At 33.4% G+C, this 10,492-nt stretch overlaps 1 pseudogene; it reads right to left on the bottom strand.

Moving 5' to 3' along the window:
* LOC136067107 (uncharacterized) lies at positions 1-7,344 on the bottom strand (annotated as a pseudogene).
* Between the last annotated feature and the right edge of the window lie 3,148 nt (positions 7,345-10,492).

The raw sequence follows: 10,492 nt of genomic DNA on the forward strand, positions 1-10,492 counted from the left end.
TACATAATGGGAATTAGATTCTCATTTCCAAATCAGAGACAAATAAAAGGTTTAGAAGTCAAGATTATGAATATGCCCTCCAAGCAAACATTCAAATTAGTTTGTTTTCAAACGACATAAAACACATGACGATGACTCCAACAACCGTAAATCCACATCTAATCCAGTACTCACATCCCCATATCTACTGGCCCTACAATTAACATCTCTCATCTTTTTAATCCACCACCACCTGCATTGTTCCCTCCTGCAGATTGCGCCGCCTTCCTTGCCGCCTTTTCTTGTAGTGCCTTAGCATCCCTAAAAGAAATAAATTAATTATTATTAAAAATAAAACCCTTTCTCAACTAAGACACCAATCCTTTTTTTTTTTTTTTTTGCGTAGACGTGATTCAAACTCAAATCCCTTATTAGACACAAGGATAAGAGACTTACGCAATTGTTCTAATCTTTTCCATTCATTCATTAATATAAGTAAAACACATAGATTAAAAACTGTTGATTTTTTTTTTTTGATAATAGTGTACCCTATAAATGAATATAGATCCAGACACATGGACACAATGATATTGCATTTACATTTTCTATACCAAGGGGGGCAAATTTCAAAAATCAAAATTTTTCTAAAATTTCCACCATGGAGTTGATAAAATTTTAATTTCCACCATGAATGTAAAGTATCTAACAANTTTTTTTTTTTTGATAATAGTGTACCCCTATAAATGAATATAGATCCAGACACATGGACACAATGATATTCATTTACATTTTCTATACCAAGGGGGGCAAATTTCAAAAATCAAAATTTTTCTAAAATTTCCACCATGGAGTTGATAAAATTTTAATTTCCACCATGAATGTAAAGTATCTAACAATTTGAGTCAGAACTTGAATGCAATTCTTTAGATACTTTACATTCATTCAAAACATGATAGCATTAACCAATAAAGCCCAATTGCAGCTATGTTTTTTAATTTTATTGGTAACTTCATTAACACCATTTAGTGCCAATATGACAAATCTAGCTTGTCATTTACCTTTCACTTAAAAAGTAATAATCTATTTTATAACATTAAAGCAGGATTCCCGATTTAGTTTTCAACTTTTTATGTACTAAAATACCCACACAAGTTCTTAAACTCTCTAAAATATCTCTATCATTTAGTTAAAATAATTTTAAAAAAAACACAAACAGGATAAAAGAGTAATTTAACCATTATTCCAGGTTACCGTATCTCGCTGGATCGGCTGAGATCTCCTCAGATAGAGGAGAGAACTCGCAGATCTGATCTGCACCACTCTCCCAAAGTATTCTATAATTTTATTTTATTTTTTTCAACAAATTCTTCTTAATAAAATGTTTTTTTTTTTTTTTAAAAAAACCAAAAAAAAAAATTGTTCTTTTAAGCAATTTTCAGGAAATAAAGAAAAAAAAAAAAAGCTTTGTGCAAAAATTCATCGAAACACACAGAGAATAAGAATGATCAAAGTTAGAGAGAGAGAGGTACCTTTCACGGCGTTGTTCAGGGGTGAGGCCATCGCCTTTTGGCTGCTTGGATTTGCCGCCGCGCGCGAGCCTGAGCCCGTTCACGGTCTCGCTCTCTTTGGTTGCCGCGTTCGCTTCAGTTAAGGCCAACAACAAACAACCAAAGCAATAATATCACAAAACGAAAAAACACAAAACAAACCGTTCCTCTTTTTTTTTTTTTTTTAACCCAAATTCCACGTGCATAAATTATAACCGTTTGGTTTCCGAGGAAACGTCTAACAATCAAAAAAAAATTTTAAATTAGTTTTTTGAATTAATTGTTTTGATACTGATTTTCTCGGAAGCCAAACAGGAGGATAGAAACAACAAACCGTAGGGGGGAAAGGCAGATCTAGGGAAGGATATGAGTCATTATATTATTATTGAGATTTGAAATATTTCGATCAAGAAAAAAAAAAAAAAAAGCCCACTGATCCTGAAACTTCAAAAAAGTGGTGTAGATTACGTTTCGCAAATGAGTTGTATTGAGCAAATTTTAAATAAAAATAAAAAAATAAAAAAGAAGGTAGGTAAGATAATGATTTCCAGCTGGATGCCAACTCTTGAAAATTTGCAATTGGATTTTTCATCCAACATGCCATTGGATGAAACTGGGTCGATCTGCCTAATCGGCAGATTAAGCCCAATTTTGTTCTGCCAAATCAGCAGATCAAGCCCATATATTATCTTCGTGCTAGCGCAGTTCGAAAGGGTTTTTAGACTTTCCAAAACCTCTATAATAAATAAGAGGGAACACCCCCATTTCAAAGCACCCCATCCCCTCCTATCTTCTTTTTTTGTGGCCACTAGGTGTCTAGAACTTTGTCCTGACTAATCCTAGGATGCACAAGCACTCAGCAAGAAGTTTTAATTCTTGTCCTGACTAATCCTCGGATGCACAAGCACTCAGCAAGAAGTTTTAATTCTCTTAAATTCTCCCAATCCAAGATGTGAGAGTTTTACTGCTCGCCCTAGAGTTCGCTTGACCAATACGCCACACCCCTTGGGGTTCATGCCCTCCAATCTCTTAGAAAAACTAGAAGTTGCTTTTGTACTTCGTTCTACCAAAATGCTTAGTGCAATGAAGCAATCATTCTAGTTTATCTCTAAGATATTAAAATCAGTTTCTATAAGGTTTTACAGGAAGTAACAAGGTCAAAAAACTTCTAATCATTTGCCAAGGTGTTCAAATTCACATAGTCCTGAACATACCTTCTTGCATCATTCGTCTACATCTTTAAAGAAATTTTACCATTGTTTGTGGTACTATATGCTGATAATTATTCTTATTTCGTTTTAGTTTGTATATATATGTCATCCTTGCTTGTTGATAATGCTCTTGTAGATATGAAATTTTATGACTAATACCATGCTTGTGCAAACTAGTCTAGTTACAATCTTATTATGATAATTTAGATTTTAAGTAGGAAAGAATGGATACTTCAATGAAAATCCTATGCTAGATCTTAGTTCTTAGATTATATCACTTCTATTTTGGTTGTTCTTAGAATTTTATGCATGTCTATAATAGGTTTTAGACCTTTTGGGTATGCTAGATCCATAAGAATGGCTAAAATTGTAGAAAAATCTGCTTTTGTTTTTCATGAAAATATAAATTTGTTGATTAAGATTGATTCTTAGATATGTTTTCAAATAAATCAATTTTCAAAAACAATTCGGTGTTTTAAAATCCATTTCTTGTTTTATGTTCAAGATAGAAATAGTCTTTTGCATCAAGCCAAAGTTCTTGATTTCTTGCACTGTTTCAAAAAACACAGTTTTGCACTGTTTTAAAATATAGTTTCTGCATTGTTTAAAAATAAAATTCCCTCATTGTTTTTCTTAAAATAAGTTTCCTACACTTTTGAAGAAAGAAAATTACTGCTCTATTTTTAAACCTTTTGCTTTCTACACATGTTCCATCAAAATAAATCTAGGTTTCAAATATAATATTTTGACTTAACAAATTTCAAATCTTTTTCAAGAATCAAAATTTGTTTTCAAGAACAAAATGAAGGCTCTTTTCTAAAATCCAAAGTTATTTGTAAAAGGTTAAATTTGATTTCAGATCTAATAATTACACTTAATCTCAAAAAATAATTTTAGATCTTTTTAATTTGGTAACATAAATTCTAAAATTCAAAAAAAAATCAATATTGATTTTGTAAATATTCATGATGTTGTTGATGGCATGACAAATACGCCAACTCCAACATCATCCATGATGGTCGTCCAGGGCAAGGATAGGAAAATGAATTTTATATAGAACGCTTGTCCATGACAGGGTAGTCCATCCAAAAAGATACTTGGACGACCTCTATAGATTTCGAACCTATTTCTCTACACAGGTTTTGGACGAGCTCCACGTTCCTATTTTGGAGCACAAGTAAAAATCAAAATTCATTATTACGAACCACTACCAATGGCAGTTATAGAAAATAAGGTCAAATGATGTAACTTCCATAATAGTTATGGAAGTTAACTCCAAATCTTTCGACCTCCTCAATGATAGGGGAAGTTATTAGACAAGTAACCGCCTTGTGTACTATATAAGTACTCCTCTACGTCAAAATAAAGTAAGTTTTGCAAACACTTCCAAAGAGATTGGAATTCTAGAATTTGAGAGAGATAAATGACTTTATCATCGGAGGGTTCTTGGCCAGTCCTCCCCAGTCACCCATCCTTTCAGGTTTCCCAAGTGATTCTCTCGCTACAAAAATCCGAAGCATTCAGTCTACTGATTTTACTGTGTATCATCAGTTGTAAATTAAGTCAAGGACAATATATGATGCAAAACTCAAAGTATACTTTCCATTTCGAATTTCCATGTTCAAATTCAATTCAATTGTCAATTATAATGTGATGCAATATAATTGTATGTTTTATTTATGCTTTATGACATGGTTTATGAGATGTGTAATTGGTCACCATAGTCTGAAAAACTGATTTTACTAGGTAAAGTGGATGCTTAACACTTTTCCACTTTGTAGCTATGACTTGAGATTTGAGGTATGATACTCATAATTGAAGTATAAGGAAACGTTGTGTTGTTAGAGCATTCACATCTCATATCTTCAAATTATTCTATTTTACCATCAAAAAAGTTACTTTATCTATTATACTATACAATTTTACAACACACCTAACATCCCAACTTTTATTTTACAATATAACACATTAAAATAATATAAATTATACAATAAAATAATAAAAAAAATTATCTATATCTCCTCTCTCTCTCTCTCCCTCTCTCACATTTTTGTCCTGCCTCTTTGTCACTCTCTCAACAACCACACAACCCAATCACCGCCACCATGCCCACCACACCACCACTGCCTACCAAAATCCCACCGAAACCAAAAACCCAAAAAAAAAAAAAAAAAAAAATCAGCAAATCCATTAAACATACCCAACAAACCCATTAAATTCACTAGCAAACCCATTAAAATACCCAGCAAATCCAGTACTTGATTTGATGCTATAGCCCCACAATATACTGGTAAAACCCACCCAATAACACCAGTTTATTACCGGGTACACCTTCAGTAATCCAGATAAGTGAACAAAACTGGGTCAGATCCTCCCTTATAGAATTATTAAACCCCACTGCATATAAAGCAGTTCAACAATCCTCCCCTCAAGCTTCTCCATAAATGAGTGAACAAGCGCAATGGTACCATCGCAGAAGCCAGAGATCCGGTACGTGAACTCGCTCAAAGCATTTTTAAGGTTGCCATGTGGGAGTGGTGGTGATAGGATCCAATATTGTGCATTGCTGAGAAGCTAGAAAGGGATGTGAAAGAGAGGGGCTTGGAACGTTCTGGAGAGGAGAATGGTTATTCATGTATAGACTTGTGAAATGGCTTCTCATATGTAATACACTCTGCCGAACGGATTTTGTAATGAATAAATTTAACAGCTTTTGGGCAATATCACTTGAGATGTCTATATTTCAAATGTTCTAATTTCTTATACTAGATTTCTATAATGTCCAATGAATTGTGGCCTTTATCTATAGCAATTTTAACCGCTTTATATTTTAAAGATGCATATGAATACAATTGACACTAATATATTTGTGTAAGGATGTAAATTTGACCATATTAAAACGTTGAAAAACAGTGAAAATAAAAACATGAATTGAAAAATGATATTAAAGCTAGAATGTAGTTATAACTAAAAAAATTTTGTTCATATATCCTGTTTTGGCAACCAATAAGTATTAGTATTCAAGGGAATGTTAAATAAATTTTTGAGAATGATTTGTTATAACCAGAACTTGAGAACTTTGATTGCTAAACCTTTAAAGCTGTTTGAATAGTTCACAAGTTCGTTACAAATAGTCAAATACTATTTGAAAAACTGTTACAATCAAATTACACATGAAAGAAAAGAAAGTGGCAAATAAAACCATAAAGACTGTAGTGAAAGAAATATTCATTCTTACATATATGATAAGTGTATAGTTAGCAACTATAAGTTGGAATAGTTTCATAAGTCAGCTACAAATATTGTCCAAAAAGCTATTACAAATTGTGCATAATGCTATATAAATAAAGCAGCTAGAAACTGTGTATAAAGCTATCCAAAAAGCGGCTACAAGCTGTACACAAAGCCATCCAAAAAGTTGTTTGTCTTAAAAAAACTATCCAACATGCTTCACAAAAAACTGTCCAAAAAGTTGTCATAAAAGCTATCCAAGATTCTTCAAAGTCTTGTTTCATCCTTTGATGTGTTAGTGCTCTACATAAAAAACATCATAATTAAAAAAATAATAAATAAAAAAATACGATGAACTTCAGTTATAAAAACTACTTGATTCAATTGTAGCAAAAAGAAGCTTTCTTGAAACATTCTTGTAGAGCTGACCATAGGATAATCACAATACATCTCAGGTGGAAAAAATAAGGCTACAGATTCTTCTAGACTAAGAAGAATAGAAACAAAATTAAAATTAATTGATAAAACTAAGGAAAACAATATTTGAATTAATAAAACTGAAATTACCATGCATCATAGAACCAGCTTGTAGAACTTGAGAAATTGTTGCACTTTTAACATTTTTATTCTTTCCCTTTTCCAACAGACCTTTTATTCTTTTGTTAGTTAACCCCCTTCGTTCTCACATGTTGTGGATCAAGAATTGGTTTATCACCAACTAAGCAAATTTGTAAATTATCATCATTTGTAAGATCTTCTTGATGACTTTCTTTACCAACATTTTTTACCTTATTCATGGTCATAATCATTTGCTAAGCCTCCCATGTCACTTCACTCAACTTCTTTTTGACAAATTTGGTCACCTCATTATAGGAAGCAACTTTATCAAAAAGACTATACCCCATATGACTTAACTCGCTCATTCGCAATGCATGAGTAGATTTCTCATTTAATTGACATGAATTAGCATAAATCAACCTCTTCTTTGCATCTCTTCTCCATCTACTTGATATATATTTTTCCAGTATCATGTTCACATTATTCACAAGAAACACCCTTAAAACTTGGCAACATAACAAGCCCAAAGTCTCAAATAACTTGCAATCACAACAAATAGTCAAATTAAATCAATTAAAATGCACAATATGCATCCTATTACCATCACCACCAACTAGTGAAAAAGTAAATTCATCATCATGATGTTTAGTTTCAACACAACTCAATTCTATACCCAAAGAGAACTCATCTTCAAACATTTTAAAAAAAACAAGAGTATAAACATTAGCAGCATGCTTCAACCCACCTCCATACCTATTAACTTTTGCAGGTATACCATTCTTGCAACGGAAATCTTCATTTGTTTCTTCTTGATGCATTTGTGCCACTTTTTCCTCATAAAATTTAATAACTTGAATAAATGGCAAGAAAGTTTTCATGATTTTATGGGAAAAAACTATTTGTGCTCTCATTTTGTTGGGTGGACTTTATCTTTGCTGAAAAGAAGTCTACATTAAAACATGGACACCACTTTTCTCAAACATGGTATAACCTATTAAGCCAATCATTATTTTGTTGCTTATGCTTCCCAATCATCTCACTCCAAGTAGCTTCAAGCTCCGTTACATTCATATTTCCATATAAGCATTTATTGAAACTTTCTTGGAAATTATGATTGCTTTAAAGTCCAACAATTTTTTTTTTTTTTTTTGCACTTTGACTAATATGCCACAGACAAAGTCAATGTCAGGACTTAGAGAAAACCTCCTTAATTACGTTTGCCATTGCTTGGTCTTGATTTTAAAAAATGGATATTGATTGTTTACCTCCCATTGCAATCAAAAAATTCTTAAACAACCAAATAAATTACTCAATAGTCTCATTTACTAGAAATGCACAACCAAATAAAATATTGTTCTAATGATGGTTAATCTCCACAAATGGTGCACAAATTAAGTTGTACTTATTGGTTCGATAAATAGTATAAAAATAACATCTCCAAAAGTCATAATCTAATTTTGACCTACCATCTCTCCAAAAGAAATTTGTCATTCTATTATCTTGATCTACTTGCATTGAATAGAAGAACAGTGGATCTTCACTTTGCCTTTTTTTGAAATGATTAATGATATTTTTCCCATCTCCAGCTTCAATAATTTGTTTTTTTATAGTCCGCAATAAATTATGACAATCTCACCTTAAGAATCCAAGATTATTTGCACCACCAACTTCCTTTGCTAAAAAGGAGTATGATTTTGTTACTTTTATACCTATTAGAAACTGAAAAGAATATGGATGGACACTCAAAGTGGGCATGTCCTTTTGTATACTTCAGGATAATTGTAACATCCAAGAGTTATGGAGTAATGGTTTGGACTGTTACTCTACCCCACTAAGTCCACTATCCCACTCTATATTAATGGAGTAGTGTGTATATAAACACCAAGAGTGGTATCCATTGAACAGTGAACAAATTATGCATTTCTCGTAGTGTTTGCAGAGTGTTGTAAGGCTCTTAGGTTGTGGGTTATGTTTACATCACTCTAGTAGTGTGTAACACTGTCGAGAAATGTTTTTTGATTGTGAGTTATACAAACTAGAATTCAGAACATGTTTGAATAGCTGGTCTGTGTGGATGCTGGCTCTAGACAACGTAAAACAATCTCAAAGCTCTTGTGTGATCGTCAGTTTAGGCCAAGAGAGGTATAGCGAAAAACCAATTGTTTATATTCCATTGCAAGTCTCTATTTCTTAGATTGGTATCAGAGTTTTTATAGGTTGTTCTCGATGTCATAGGCATACAACGTAAAACAATCTCAAAGCTCTTGTGTGATCGTCAGTTTAGGCCAAGAGAGGTATAGCGAAAAACCAATTGTTTATATTCCATTGCAAGTCTCTATTTCTTAGATTGGTATCAGAGTTTTTATAGGTTGTTCTCGATGTCATAGGCATATATGATTAGTTCTAAATGCGTTTTATGCTTTTGAGATATGTTATGAATTTCTATGCACCTCACGTGGCCTTCAATGACAAGTTTTGATTCTAAGCATTCCATGCCTTAAAATTAATATATGTTATTTATATTACATGTATTAATATCTTCCTTAAGTTTCGTAGCGAATCTCTAAGTGTGCCATGAGATATAGTTTAACAAAACTTAGAACACCGAAACTTTAAGGACAAAACTGCTCTTATATGATTACTATTTGCAAAATATGATTTCATATTATGAATCTATATTTTATAAGCTTTAAATCGGTATATGGTACGTTAAAAATGGACTTGAAATGAAGAAGATATAAAACTTTGAAGTTCATGTCTAAAACTCTTCTTTTTTTTTTTTCTTTTTTTGGCTGAAAGAAATTGGGAAGATGAAGGTAGAAGACAACCTGTTTTAGGCGTTTAGCATATCACGTGTCCACCACTCGCCAAAAGGGCTAGAGTAGGGCTGTCCACGGGTCGGGTTTGTGCCTAACCTGAACCGACCCGACGAAATCGGGTTATGAAAAACCTCACCCATTGCCGACCGCCGGAGTAAACGGGTCAAACGGATTAGACTTCTACGGGTGGTGGGCGGGTCGGTCGGCGTCTGGGTTCTAAGAAAACTCGAGAAAACGGGTGAGAAAACTCGAGATCCGACAAAAATCTCATCGGAATCTCTAGGTTTTTTGGCCAAGATTTGGGTTTTTTTTCACCGGATTCTGGAATTTTTCTCGCCGAGATCTGGGTTTCTCGTTGGAATCTGGGTTTTTCTTAGGTCGGTTTGGGTTTTTCGGGTTTTGGGGGATAGAAACCAAAACCGACCCGCCGGAGTCGGTTTCTGAGGGGAGAAGACCCACCGTCGACCGCCGAAATAGTCGAGTCGGCCAGTTTCGGATCAGTTCCGGTCGAGTCCTCCGGGTGGATCGGGTCTCGGATGGGTTTGGACAAGCCTAGGCTAGAGTGACAGCTAATGAAATACAAAAAGGAGGTCCCACAATTGCTTACTTCTTAAACACCTATTTGTATTTTTTTTTTTTTCTTTTTTGCTCTATTAGTGTACACTATTCAATGTGCACATGTGCTCCGTTTGGGGTCTTTGATCTTTGAGAGTTTTTTTTTTTTTGGTATATTAAGCCTGTTGTAACTATTTCACATTTTTTTTAAATACTTACACACACACATATAGCCTGGGTTTGGATACCGCGTTAAGCTGCGGTGCGTTTCTGACTTCACGTTTTCTCTTTTTTTTTTTTTACCGCAACTTTGGGGACAAAATTTACTGTGCGGGTACTGTTCATGTACTGTTCACGTACTGTTCACGCACTGTTCACGCAATATTTAATATTAAAAGTGGGTCCCACAATACTATTCACACATTTAAAAATTATTTTGCTACAGTGTTTTCAGCAACAATCAGTTTTTATCAACTTTCAGCAACAATAAGTGCTATCCAAACGGACCCATATATATATATGACCAACTCTATATAATGGTCAATGATATATTTGCGATAATTTATCTGGATTAAAACTCTATTAAATCCAT

This window comes from Quercus suber, unplaced genomic scaffold (genome assembly GCF_002906115.3).
Source record: "Quercus suber isolate HL8 unplaced genomic scaffold, Cork oak 2.0 scaffold_58, whole genome shotgun sequence".
Lineage (NCBI taxonomy): Eukaryota > Viridiplantae > Streptophyta > Magnoliopsida > Fagales > Fagaceae > Quercus > Quercus suber.